The sequence below is a fragment of the Dendropsophus ebraccatus genome, chromosome 7 (genome assembly GCF_027789765.1).
Source record: "Dendropsophus ebraccatus isolate aDenEbr1 chromosome 7, aDenEbr1.pat, whole genome shotgun sequence".
NCBI lineage: Eukaryota > Metazoa > Chordata > Amphibia > Anura > Hylidae > Dendropsophus > Dendropsophus ebraccatus.
Window position 1 is genome coordinate 123,365,314 of NC_091460.1, and position 14,652 is coordinate 123,379,965.

Here is a 14,652-nt window from a genome sequence, read left to right on the forward strand (position 1 = left end):
CATATGGGGTACCGTTGTACTCAAGAGAACCTGCGTTACAAATTTTGGGGTGCTTTTTCTCATGTTCATTTTGAAAATGAGAAACTTTAATCTAAACGTATATATTATTGGAAATTTTTAATTTTCCATTTTTTTACTGCCTAATTGTAAATACTTTCCTCCAGCCCCTGTAGGGTTAAAATGCTCATTATACCCCTAGATTAATTCTTTAAGGTGTGTAGTTTCCAAAATGGGGTCACTTATGGGGGTTTTCAGGATACCAGACTTCTAAATCCATTTAAAAAAAGAACTGGTCCCTAAAAAAATCAGTTTTGGAAACTTTCACAAAAATGTGATAATTTGCTGATAAATTTCTAAGCCCCATAACACCCTAAAAAAGTAAAATATGTTTACCAAATTATGCCAGAATAAAGAAGACAGATTTGCAATGTGGCTTAGTAACTAATTTATGTGCTACGACATTCTTTTTTTAGAAGCAGAGAATTTCAAAGTTCATAAAATGCAAATTTTTTTTATTTTTCATGATATTTTGATGTTTTTCACAAAAAACACATAAAGTAGTGACCAAATTTTGCCACTAACATAAAGTGCCATATGTGACGAAAAAACAATCTCAGAATCGCTAGCATACGTTAAAGCATCACTGAGCTATAAGAGCATAAAGTGAGACAGGTCAGATTTAGAAAAATTAGCCTGGTCATTAAGGCCCAAACTAGCTGCAGCACGAAGGGGTTAAAGGCCCTATTACACGAAACGATTAATGGCTATTACGGACGATAATCATCTTGTGTCATACAAGACAATGAACAGCCATCATGAACAATGTCAGCTGATCGTTGTCTGTCATTATCTTTCAACATGTTGAAAGAAGTAACGACTAATGATCTGGTTACACGAATCCATAATTCGCCCAATCAATTGTTTATCGATTTTGAAGCAACAATTTGGTTTTTATAACGCTCAGCGCATAGACAAATAAATTGTTAGTTTTACAAGAGGTGGACACCACAGGTTGATGACCACAAAACAGAAATCGAAACTATGGGGGAGATTTATCAAACATGGTGTAAAGTGAAACTGGCTCAGTTGCCCCTAGCAACCAATCAGATTCCTCCTTTCATTTTCTAAAGACTCTGTGAGGAATGTAAAGTGGAATCTGATTGGTTGTTTTGGGGGGATTTGAGCCAGTTTCACTTTACCCCACTTTTGATAAATCTCCCCCTATGTATTTTTAAAAGACTAACACTGCACCAGGGTCCAGGTGACTGTTACCCCACACCCCTTATGGCTATGTCCATGATATTTTATTAGAGAAAAAACTCCATACTTATAATTATCTCAACAAATAAGTAGAATAGAACTGTATTTAGCCTCATATGTTCTAGATGAAGTATTTTTCTGCACCTTTGAGAATGTTAAAAATGTTTAATGGAGCAATGAGGTCAGGAACAGGACAAAGTAATGGATTTGCTAAAGAGCTGAATAAAAAGAGATCAATTTCTTTGTTACTTTTATCCATGCAAACACATGAAAATACAAGCTGCTTGTCTACAGCAAAAAAACGAAAACCAATCTCCTGCGCTTCTAAAGCATGAGTACACGCAGAGCAAAACAATGCACAAATTGTCAAATGGCTTCAAGCCATTGTGTATGTAACAACAATTACTTTTACAGAAGGAAAGAAGAGTCTAGTCTGAGTATAAAAGCATTGCAAACAATAGTCAGGGTGCTGTTAGACTTGGGGTCCTATCAGACAAGACAAGAGCTAGCTGAAATTGTTCACCATATTATACAGAACAATAGTCGTTAGTAATTGTTACTATGATTGTTTACTCCATCTGATTGTTCATCTCCAGCAAGTGAACGAACATGTGGAATTACACTGAACATGTAGTGAACAATGTGGAATTACAGCGAACGATTAACAATGATTTCAGGTTCAGCTCAAAAGATGTGATCAGCGATATACGAACAATTTTTCAATCGTTGCCTGCATTCGCACTAAACAATTATTTAATTTTGAATGATATAACCATTTTTCACATGATAATCGTCCCATGTAATAGAGCCCTGAGCTTTCACATCAGATGTGCAGCCAGATGTTAGCTGAGAGTGAATATGGAAACATGAACAACAGCGTTTTTTGAGGGTAAATTGTCTATTTTTAGGCTGTTTGCAGTGTTGCAAAATTGCAATATGCTGTTTAGCGTTTTCTTTTTAAAAAAGAGTTTTTCTCTTGTAGGCTTCAATACCAGGGGGAAAAAAACAGAGGAAAGGTCATGTCTATATGTATATTTTTTTATACAAATCCTGGAATCAAATGATGAAAGAATCACATGACTTGTAATGAACAAAAATGCAGGGATAAAAAAAATGCAGGAGTAAAAAATGCAGTGATAAAAAAAAAATGCAGGAACAAAAAAAAAACATACAATTTAGGATATGTTCACACATTTTTTCAGCTCTGATTAAAATGACATCCGTTATTTTGAGACTAAAATAATGGATGTCATTTAGCTGTCTGGCCTCCCCTTGCAATGACTGGTGTTTGTACATTATTCTAGTTTGGGGTTACTGATTGCCCTTTGGGTGCGGCTTAGTTGAAAAATCAAATGAATTTAATAGTAAAAACGGAGAAAGAACGGTGACAAAAGAACAACTGTGTGTGAACAACTAATAAAAAACGTCCGCTGTTTGCAAAAGACGTCCGAAAATAATGATCATGTTCATTATTTTTTACGTCCGCGGTAAAAACATCCATTATTCAATGCATTATGTGCATTGGACGTCCATCTTACCATTGACTGCAATGGATTGCCATTGCAGTCAGTTAAATATAAAAATCGGCCGCCTTTTCTTTATTTTTGACGTTGTGTGAATATAGCCTTACACTTACATGGATTTATAATGACATATCAAGGGGTTATTTTATTTGACAGTAACGCTTTTAAAACCAAATTAAGAACAGCAAAAAGGGGGGGAAAGGCATTGCTGGTGTCCCGCCCCAGTCACTGATTGGCAGAGCAGGAAATCCATCAGGCAGGTACGTGATGTTACAGAAGCAGGAGCTGCAGGAGGCCGGTGGTTGTCACAGATCGGTAAGGCAGTACTGAGGGGGCACAGGTAAGTATCCATTCTTTAGTATATTCTCTAGAGATGATCGAACATTTAAAAATCCTAGGTTCGATCGAACTAGAACATTCCCAAATTCCCGAACCTTCCACATTAGATTGCTGAAGCCTTCCCGATCTGTGGGGAAAGAGGAGCGTGCTCAGGGATCGCCTGGAATTCCAGGATTCAGCCTATTACCTAGGCTGAATCCCGGAATTCCAGGCGGTCCCTTGGATGTCTCCTCCTTCCCCATGGACCAGAAAGGCATCAGCAACCTAATGCGGAAGGTTCGGGAATGTTCAAGTTCGATCGAACCTAGGACTTTCTGATGTTCAATCATCTCTAATATTCTCGCAACCCTCCCCCCCTGCCTTTTTTCGCTGTACTTCTCCTTTAACAAATACCACTGCCCAGCATGTATGTTCTGTCATTCATGAATGAGATACTTTAACACATTCTCCGTAACGTTGGACACTTTTAATACTAAAAGCAAATAGGTTTCATGTGCACCAGGATCTGTCAAAAATACAAGTGGACAGAGAGCCGACATGCACCCTTTGGCAACATACTAATAAATGTCATGAAAACGTCAAGCGACACCCAGTCAGGGATAGAAATCTGGTACAAACACATTGCTACATCAAGGTCACGGAGTTCAGTGCAGCATTACACTTTTTGGCATATGCAGAAAAATCCTCTGTTCATCTCCATGTGACGTGCAGCAAAAGTCTCAAGGACCACTACAGCAACTATGTTATTGCTGTATACAAAAGAGTCCCATTAGCTTATGACCACTAACATTATGATTTCCACAGCATAAAGCTAAGAGGGAACCATTCTTATTCGTAGTGATAGCAGCAAGCATATTACTATCTAACTGTTATGTAAAAGGCTCCAATAGTAAATGCTATCTATATACGTAAAGGACTATCTCTATTCACATAATGGTTAACAATTATAAGGTCATTCAGTTTAAATATCAGCTATTACCACAGTAATGTACTTGATAATAAATAATCAGGTGCTACTTATACAGACTCTCAATAGCTTACAGCATGGCAGGCTTTATAAGAGTGACTAGCAGGTGTGCTATGCTACTATACTTGCTAAGTAGCTATTCTCCTAATAAAAATATAGTTCATATTCTCTGATGAACACAAAAGTTGATTTATTCTGACAGCATTTCACAATAACAATTCACTAGGCTTCTCCCAGAAGCTATCGTCGTGACACATCAAGTCCCAGGCATGATACAGGAATCATCATGATATTGTCAGGAATGTGCAGTAGGCTGGTGTGAACTGGGCCTGGTTTTTGCTTTTGTGTGACACACACGATTGCTTCTTAGTTTCCGACAATGCAAGAGTTACACTGAACCCTGCTAGCCTTAATTGCCGCAGCTAAGTCTGTTTGATTAACGTTTTTCTCTGCCTGTCTGGAACCTGGAGGATCAGAGCGCCGGTCCAATAGGGATCTGGACCGCTCTCTTGATCCTCATAAAAGAAAGCTGAGACAGTCTCTCAGCACTGGCTATTAAGGTTCGTACCCTGATTCCAGCTCCCCTTGTCTATTCCTGCGATCCCTGTACTTAATTCCTCTGCTCGATTTACCTGTTACCTGACCTCCCGACTGATCTTTGATGATCCGTTTGCTCTCCGACTTGCGTTGCTCATTTGGTTCTGACTTGGTTCCCTGACTCCCCTTTATTGTGTTCGTCTGTCTGTCTTATTCTGTGGCGCACATATCCAGTACAGGGAATGTCTTTGTGGTTGTCCGCGGCTGCCTAGGGCCGATTGAGGCAAGTAGGTAGGGACAGTGGGTGGGTTCAGTATCAGGGTCCACTGTCTCATCTTGTCTTTACCTCCCTTTCCTGACAGATATGAGGGGATTGCAGATAACTACCAGATAGATATTAAATCTGCCCTCCTGCACCCCCTCCCATAAAAAAAAAATAAAATAAAATAAAAAAGGTAAAAAGGTAAACTATATCACTTTAAATGGGTAATTCCCAGTCCCCAATAAATCAGTCACTACTCTAATGTACCTCTTCCACCTAATATTCCTTTCCAATAAACAGCATAGTTTCTGGTGCTACTTTATTTTTACCACTCCCAATTAGGTCAATTTGAGTAACCAAAATTGCACAAGAGGACCAACTAGTTTTGACTAGAGATGATCGAACAGCGATGATGTTCAGGTTCATACGAACTCAAACCATCGGTTTTGACTCCCGCAGTCTTCCCGTTCTGTGGGGAAGGTGGACAGTCCTAGTCCCGCCTGGAAAACAGGAATAAAACCTATGGCCCAAGCTGTATTCCTGTTTTCCAGGTGGGACTCAGGCTGTCTCTACCTCTCCACGGAACGGGAAGACTGCAGGAGTCAAATACAGATGGTTCGAGTTTGTACGAACCTGAACATCATCGCTGTTCGATCATCTCTAGTTTTGACTTCCCGACCATCTCCAATGGCTACAAACAGGTCGAAGAGAGCCTTAAAGTCATGTCTGACAGCATCCAGGTAAGCATTTCAAGGCTTTATTGGCACATCCAGCTACAAATAGGACACATACAGTACGTAATTGTACCTGGATGTGTCAATAAAGCCTTGAAATACATACTTGTATGCTGTCAGACTCTGCCTTTATCACATGTAATGTCGTCTCTTCATAGAGTCAGTCACTTTCCCTTTTCGCCTCGAGCCTTAGTGCCTTATTATAGTGAAAGTACCCCCACAAGAAAAAAATTTATTATTCACCTAACCTTGTTCCCAAGGTTTAAGAAATGTGTACATTTGTTTTAATAATATTTTATTAAAAAATTGTATAACTTTATTAAAGTAGTAAAAAATAATTCTGCCAGAATACCCTTGAAGATTAATTCTGAGCTGGGATTGGTTACAGTGGGCATGTGATTCCAACTTTTGTCTTAAACACATTGATAAATCTGGGCCATTCTCTTTTGAAAGTTTCCAAAGGTAAATTATTACATAGGGTTTGGATGAAAACTAGGGCAGTATTACCTATATATTTCTTCTAAACAATTTGTAATATATTTAGAACAATTATGGGCATTTAATGGATTATTTTGGAGACAATGGGCCTAGTGTTAGTTAAAGATTTGTTAAAGTTAAAATCGGATCATTTAGTGAATGGTTTAGATAGCAGTTCTTTTGATCTTTGTGGCTATGTTCACACATTTGGGGTTGATTTATCAAGTATGGTGTAAAGTAAAACTGGCTCAGTTGCCCCTAGCAACCATGGCTACATCTGCATGTAAAACATCTATAATGATACACTGTAGATTTCTGTTGGCATGTAACTTACTCCCAAAGAAAGTGAAATGTGCTTCTGTTCTGGTGGCTCTGGACTTCCCCTATTTATGAAAGGTGTCTAGGGGCGTACAAAGTTGTGTAAGCCATGTACTGGGGTGGGCTCCCCAGAATACAGCAAAGCCATGAATGTCTTATCTGTACTGGTTCCTGTACAGACTCCTGCATCCTCTGAGGCGCTGCTCCAGCAGAGACGCACTGTGGGTAGGCGTCCAGCCCCTCTGCTCTGGAATGGTGATGTCACGATTAGGCTTGATCGAACAGAGGAAAAAGCTAGGTTCGATCGGACTTGACCCTAGCCAGAAATTTGATTCCTGATGCCTTCACGGTCCATGCGGAAAGAGTAGACATCCTGGAATTCCGGTATTCAGCCAAGGTAATAGGCTGTATCCTGGAATTCCAGGCAAGTCCCAGGAATGTCTCCTCCTTCACGGACCATGAAGGCTTCAGCCATCAAATGCGGAAGGTCCGGCTAGGTTCGAGTTTGATTGTACCTAGCATTTTCTGCTATTTGATCAAGCCTAGTCAAGATGACCCAACAACGGATTTGCTGTGAGGTCCGCATGACAAGCAGGAGTTTCTAGCTCCCTTCAGCTGCGTCTCTGATCACTGACTGACAGCTATGCTGCCAGTCAAAATTTCTCTGCTCAGGTGTTTACAATCAATTCTGGCCCAGTCTCCAGGCTTTTTATAAGTTGTTCTTGGGGACTGCAGTAGTTGCTGGCTATTGCAGTATATACCCTATACAGTGTACCCTGCTCCTAGCCTTGCGACTTATTCTGCTATTCTTGACTGCTTGCTGGACTTTCTGACTTCTCTTGTTTGCAGCCTGCCCTGACTTTTGCCTTGATTTTTGCCTTTGCCTTTTGCCTGGTGATTCAGTACCTCTCCTAGCTGTCAGTTATTACCCAGACCGTCGACTTGTGTTTTGCCTGTCTTGTCTTGTTCAGTGTTTTAACTACTCAGGACTAGAGTTCGTACGAACCCAAACCATCGACATTTGACTCCCACTGCCTTCCTGTTCTGTGGGGAAGGTAGAGACAGCCAGAGTACCGACTTGAAAACAGGGATACAGCCTAGTTAATAGGGTGTATCCCTGTTTTCCAGGCGATAATCAGGCTGTGTCCACCTTTCCCGCAGAACGGGAAGGCAGTGGGAGTAAAATGCCGATAGGTTGGGTTCGTACGAACCTTAACCTCGGCCGTGTTCTGTGACTGCCCAAGTACCGCATGGATAGCCCGAGTACCGCCTGGAAAACAGGGATACAGCCTAGGTAATAGGCTGTATCCCTGTTTTCCAGGCGGTACTCGTGCTGTCTCCATCTTCCCCACAGAACGGGAAGGCAACGGGAGTAAAATGCCGATGGTTCAAGTTCGTACGAACCTAAACCTCGGCCCTGTTTGATCATCTCTACTTAGGAGAGGGACTGTCTCCAAGTTACCCGCTGCCATTTAGGGCAGAGTGTGGTAAATAGGTCAGGATACGGGACTGTGTGCCAGTTCAGGGCTCATTTATCTGTGTCACTCTATTTGTTAGCTGACGGTGCCTAACAGTGTAGTTCGAAGCGCCGAGCAGGCGAGAAACAATTGTTGCTGTAAGGAGCTCACCTGCGTAAGACCTTCCCCCTCCCAGCCACAGCCTCTGGTTTTTGGATTAATAAACCTACTCTTTCTGCTTACCGGTGAGTGCGGATTCCTCTTCCTTCATTGCATAGTTATATTTACCTCTTCAGCTTCCTAGCACCCCGGTTTACTAGGTTATCCTACACCGACTGCCTACTGCATTTATTTGCCCCCGGTTCCATTCAAGTGCTCACATCAGCTGGTGCCGGCTGAATTTCTCTCACCCTTCATTATCATGTCTCTCTCTCTCCCGGACACGGCACAGCATGATCCACATACGGATACCGGCATGGACACTGGCAGTACAGCCCCTATTGAGGCATTCATAGCTGGGAGGGTGGATGCAGGTGAATTTTTCACCTCCTGCAACATCAAAGAGGAGGTTCAAGTCATCGGCACCAAATCTTTAGAAAACCGCATCAGTAACTTAGCGGAGAAAGAAACTAAAGCCTTTTGGACCGTCAACTCCTTACAGTCGTATGTCTCCAGTGGCAGAGTACCTAGAGGTCTCCGGACATATAAATCACCGTCCCAGTTTCAAGACGACCCAGCATTTGTGAAGGAGTGGCAAGAGGCTCACCACTCTCATGCCTTAAACCTGGTGAAACTGATTCTTAAAAAGAATCAATTAGAATACGAAAGGATCACCACAGATCTCCTGAAAGCTAAAATGGAGTACCGTACACGCTTGCCAGAAACACAATCAGCCATCTTTTTTAGCAAGCTGGACAAACGTCTCATCTCGTTTCAAGCAGAGTTAAAGGAGCGCAAAAGAGAAAAATTTATACGAGACAAAGCCGACTATGACCAACATCGCATCTTTGACTGGAATCAAAAACCCAGGAGAAGACAAAAGCAGGCTAAGGCTGGGTTCACACTATGTATATTTGAGGCTGTATTTGTGAGGCTGTATAGCAACCAAAACCAGGAGTGGATTGAAAACACAGAAAGGCTCTGTTCACATAATGTTGTAATTGAGTGGATGGCCATCATTTAATGGCAAATATTTGCTGTTATTTTAAAACAACGGCTGTGGTATTGAAATAATGGCCGTTATTTACTGTTATATGGCGGCCATCCACTCAATTTCAACATTGTGTGAACAGATCCTTTCTGTGTTTTCAATCCACTCCTGGTTTTGGTTGCTATGAGGACCTGACATGAGGACCAAATACTGCCTGAAATATACATAGTGTGAACCCAGCCTTATAAAGTATCGGACTTCTGGACTACAGACTCCGACTCTAGCTTGTCTGATAATTTCACGCCCAACGACAGCGAAATCCCCCCTTTAGGAAGAAAACCAGGAGGGGTGGGAAGAGGTGGAAATGCGCCCAGCAGGGGCCCCACCAAACGCAAGCATGTCTCGTGGCGCCGCTAAAAGATCCTCCTTCGGTTATTAACATCTCCGGAGTCGAGCTCCCCCAAGGAGTTGAGTCACTCCTATCAAAGGGACTGAACTTTGGTCTTAACGAAAAATTCTCTATGGTGACATTTGAAAGCGATTTATTTAAAGCCGTACGGAAAATTAATTTACAGAAATTCTTCGCAGTACAGAAAAAAATGCCCTTACCTTCCAAATCATCCAAAATCCACTATTCCATTGGTCCTCTTGGCTTCTTCCCTCCTACTACATTTAGCACACAAGAACAAATGTGCATACTGGATTTGGCCACCATGGACTCTCAGGAAGATCCCATGTTCGTGGAGGATACAGTTTCTACCACCGAGCCCTTTAGAGGTGGCAATCCGTCCACCTTTTCCCCCCAAGTGACACCTGGTAGCTCTATTGATCTTTTTCAGAAGGCAGTACTCCGGGATGCCAGAGCACTGGTATACCCGCAACCCCATTCCAATCTGTCAGCTCAAGAACACAGAGCACTCTCGTGGTTAAAATCCAGACCGGATTTACTCATTAAGAGAGCCGACAAGGGGGGTGCAGCCGTTATTATGACACGGGACAGCTACACACAGGAGGCATATCGTCAGCTGCGAGATGGACACACCTATTCCAAACTGAACAAGGACCCAACGCCCAAAATAAAAGAGCAACTACGCTCTCTGTTACACAAACATGTGTCCTCAGGCGTCATTGACTCTAGGACTGCGGAGCGGCTCATCCCTGAGTCCCCCAGAATACCAAAATGGTATTTGTTACCTAAGGTCCACAAGTCGCTGAGCCACCCGCCGGGCCGTCCCATCGTCTCGGCGGTTGGCTCAGTGACTGAGGGTCTATCCCAATATTTGGATTGGGCACTACGTCCCATCTTGTCATGTTTTTCTTCATACCTTAAAGACACTAATGACTTTCTCCTTGCCATTCGCGATGTTCATTGGTCTCCTGTCTATTCCCTGGCCTCTGTGGATGTGGAGAGCCTCTACACCCGCATCCCTCATGATGCGGGTGTGGGGGCCATTATCCACATCCTCACAGGCATGGGAAAATCTTCTGAATTTAGATTATTTATTAAAGAAGCTCTTCTTTTTGTGCTCCAGAACAATTGCTTCACTTTCGAAGGAGATTGGTACCGTCAGGAGACCGGCACTGCGATGGGCACGCCGGTCTCCTGTACGTATGCCAATCTCTTTCTGTCTTGGTTAGAAGTTAATCTTATTTTTTCCCCCACTAATCATTTTTTGGATGACCTGGTTTGTTACAAACGTTTTGTGGATGATATTTTTATTATTTGGAAGGGCACTGCTGATAGGTTTAATTCATTTGTTTTATTCCTTAACAACACTAACACTTGTAATATGTTTTTCACCTCCTGTTTTGGAGGCAACAGCCTTGAGTATCTAGACGTTCTTGTCACTGCGACAACTACTCATCTACATACCACAGTTTTTCGCAAACATACAGCAGCCAACGCCATACTTCATTACCATAGTTCACATCCCCCCCAGGTGCGCAACTCCATTCCATACGGACAAATGTTGCGTATAAAACGTATTAACGACACTGACACTGGCTTTCACAAACAGGCCAATGAATTGAAAATTCGCCTCCTGAACAGAGGCTATCCACAACCTGTTGTCGATAAAGCATATGTCAGAGCTACATCCATAGAAAAATCCACACTACATAGTCTAAGGCAAAAATCTCATGCTTCCTCTGCTAACACTCCTGAACACAATAGATTTGTCTTTGCTTTTCAGAACACCCAGATGAACGACACTTTGCGCAACATTATCACAAAACATTGGTTTTTGCTGCAACAAGATCCTGATCTTGCTGAGACGGCCGACAACAAACCTCTCATCACGTTTAGGAAAAATGCCACCATAGGCGATGCTTTAGCCAAGGTGACACCTAGGCGTAGTGTGAACTGGCTCCAACAAAGTAGGCCGGAGGGTAACAGACGTTGCGGCTCCTGTACCTACTGTGTACAAATGTATAACACCTCATATTTAAACCTAGCAGGTCATGATTGTCTGGTACGTGATTTAATTACTTGTCGCACCACTCACGTGGTCTATGCCATCCTTTGCCCGTGCCACAGATTTTATATAGGAAAAACTAAGCGCCCTTTATGGACGCGGTTTAAAGAACATTTATACTCTGTGCGCACGGGCAAAGGTGTACCCCGCCTTATTGAGCATGTTAGGACTGTGCACCAGTCTAACACTAAGCTCTTACAATTTTTTGGTCTGGAGAGGGTTAATCCCACCACAGACGGTTCAGATAGGCTTAAGCTCCTGCTAAAACGGGAAACTCAGTGGATTCTTAAGCTAGATGCCACAGGCCCATGTGGCCTTAACGAACGTAACGATATGAATACATTATTGTAAATACTGTTATATATCTTTTTTCACGTTTACGGTGTATATGATTTGTTTCCTGTTGTGCACCTGTATCCTGTGTATATTGTACCTCCCCCTTCCTCTGACGTTTGCTCACAGCCAGACGAAGTGCCGAGCAGGCGAGAAACAATTGTTGCTGTAAGGAGCTCACCTGCGTAAGACCTTCCCCCTCCCAGCCACAGCCTCTGGTGTTTGGATTAATAAACCTACTCTTTCTGCTTACCGGTGAGTGCGGATTCCTCTTCCTCCATTGCATAGTTATATTTACCTCTTCAGCTTCCTAGCACCCCGGTTTACTAGGTTATCCTACACCGACTGCCTACTGCATTTATTTGCCCCCGGTTCCATTCAAGTGCTCACATCAGCTGGTGCCGGCTGAATTTCTCTCACCCTTCATTACGTAGTTCAAAAATATGTTGTATGAATACACACAGTAACTTTACCTACTAGCAAGCTCAGGTAGGCCTGCCGTCATATACCTATTAATCCCCTGAATAAACAGGAACAATTATGTGGAGGTTTGTCTCATTGACAGTTTCGGTTTAGCACAGCATCTTATGAACTATTTACACTATTCCCAAACCACAATAAGGGTGCCTTTACACGCAGCGAAATCCGCTGCGGATCCAGTGCCATTCATCCCTATGAGAGCACATACTCAGCTCAGCTCAGAAAATGGCATGTGACTGGCACTTTGGGATTCTATGTACAATGACTGGAACCACGACAAATAAAGCCCTTGTTGCCTCTCATGTCACCCCCAGTCACCCTAGTCTGTACGCTCTCGAGAGCAGGACTCTAATTCTGTACTTTTAACATTTTAATTTATTCATTGTATATTTTAATATATAATCTGTATTGTATTTATATATTTAAATAAGCGCTGCGGAATCTTTTGGATCTATACAAAAATATATTATTATTATTATTATACTCGCAGCAGGATTGACATCCCGCTGTTAGTTAACCCCCCACTGCCGAGAGTATACATTACCTGCTCGGCGCCGCGGCTGCATGTGAGGCTCCTGGCTCCGAACCCGCTCAGCCAATCACTGCTGCCTTGCACTGATTGGCTGAGCAGGAACCGATTGGAGCCTCACATGCAGCTGCGGCGCCAAGCAGCTAGTGTATGCGACTGGCTGCGGGCGGGTTAACTCACATACTAACAGCGGGATGTCAATCCCGCTACGAGTATGTGCTCCCATGGGGATGAATGACACTGGATCCGCAGCAGATTTCGCAGAGTGAAATCCGCTGCGGATCCAGTTTGTGTGAAGGCACCCTAACAGTATAACAAGACACAATATATTCTGTACACAATATGTTATGGCCTGTCACAGACAATTGCCCTGACTAAACTATCTACAAGCCCAATATCTGTCCCAGAAAGTTTGATGTGCACGGTTACTGACCCGGGTCTCCTTTAGATAGACAGCCCCTCTTGACAAAGTTCTGCAGCAAAGATGGCGGCCATTTCTCTTTGCAACTGTGATGTATAACCCATGCAGGGCCCTTTGTGCTACTAAGGACATAAAGAGAGTATATTTTTAATCACACCAATTTTTTATTTTAATGTGAGCCAATAAAAGTTACATTTTAATCAGTGGGAACCCATCCTGATGTGTTGTGGGCTTTTGGCCCTTCCTTGGGTGTTGTATTAGTAACCATCAGAATGGGTTTCTTTTTGGTACATTAGGGAAATAGTAGACTGAAAAGAAAACACCACTTCCTGCAGGACATACAGCAGCTGACACGTACTTTAAGGTTTGAGCTTTAAAAGAAAAAAAATTAGGTTACTGTTACCAGTTCATTTGAAACTTTTTTGTTCTTTGAAGTATCCCTTTAAGTACCTGATCTTTCCAAGCCTTCTATTAAGCTACTTTTTATGGAGTTGCAAAAAAGGATGTTGTCTTGGAGTTGGTGAGTGTCGCTTGTTTTTCCTCTCTGCTCTGTAAGTGCTTTTATAAGTGCACTGAATGACATCATCTGTATGTGCTACATGTGTTCAGTACATACTCTAGTTATACTTTTGTTTGCGTTGTCAAACACATCACACTGGATGTGCTCTAATGCTTTCTTAGGGCTAATAAACTAGTGCCGCTCCATGTTATTCTAACCCCTGTAATAATTCTTAAAAATATAATTTTCTTACTTCTTATTCTGTAATGATTAAACTAGCAGCTACAGCACAGAAGGAATGGAGACTGATGAAGGAAATGACAATATTATTTAATCATGATACATTTATTTTATTAATTCGAACCATAGGTTAAATCAAAGAATTTTTAACCAAGAAAATAGATTTTTTTTTTCTTGTGCTTAGTGGTCATATATTGCAGTTTGTTGAATCATGTCACAGTCTCTTCAAAGTGATAGGAAGCATTGGAAGAAATCTAAATTGCAGGATGAAGCTCTGGAAACTGTAGAAAATAAATAAATAAATAAATATATATGAATCCATAGATGTTCATTTTGGATCTTTTCAGTTAACAGCCATTCCGGGACCAGCTATGTTTACACACTGTAATACAGTGGCGGTTGCATTACAGCGCAGCACCGATCACATTTTTACATGTTACTGCCATATCGGTCACAGGAACATTACTGAATGGTTATTTGAATTGTGGCCACCTTTGGGTGCACCTGCAATTCAATTAACCATTGACCACAATACAATGTATCACTTTGGTGAAGATAGTGGGTAGATCCCTGTCCAGAAGGAAATTACAAAGTCATTTACATTTCAGAATTTTTTGGTAGAACTTGTGTCAAAAATTGCACCTAACATAGA

The 14,652-nt window shown here is 42.1% G+C and overlaps 1 protein-coding gene across 4 annotated transcripts in view; it reads right to left on the reverse strand.

Moving 5' to 3' along the window:
• Positions 1-14,179: 14,179 nt before the first annotated feature.
• The window catches only part of STPG2 (sperm tail PG-rich repeat containing 2), a 419,428-nt gene continuing 418,955 nt past the window's right edge, over positions 14,180-14,652 (reverse strand). For all 4 annotated transcript variants that reach the window (XM_069978345.1, XM_069978347.1, XM_069978344.1 and 1 more), the window contains exon 15: positions 14,180-14,281. The gene's annotated coding sequence lies outside the window, so the exon portion shown is untranslated. The remainder of the gene's footprint in view (positions 14,282-14,652) is intronic.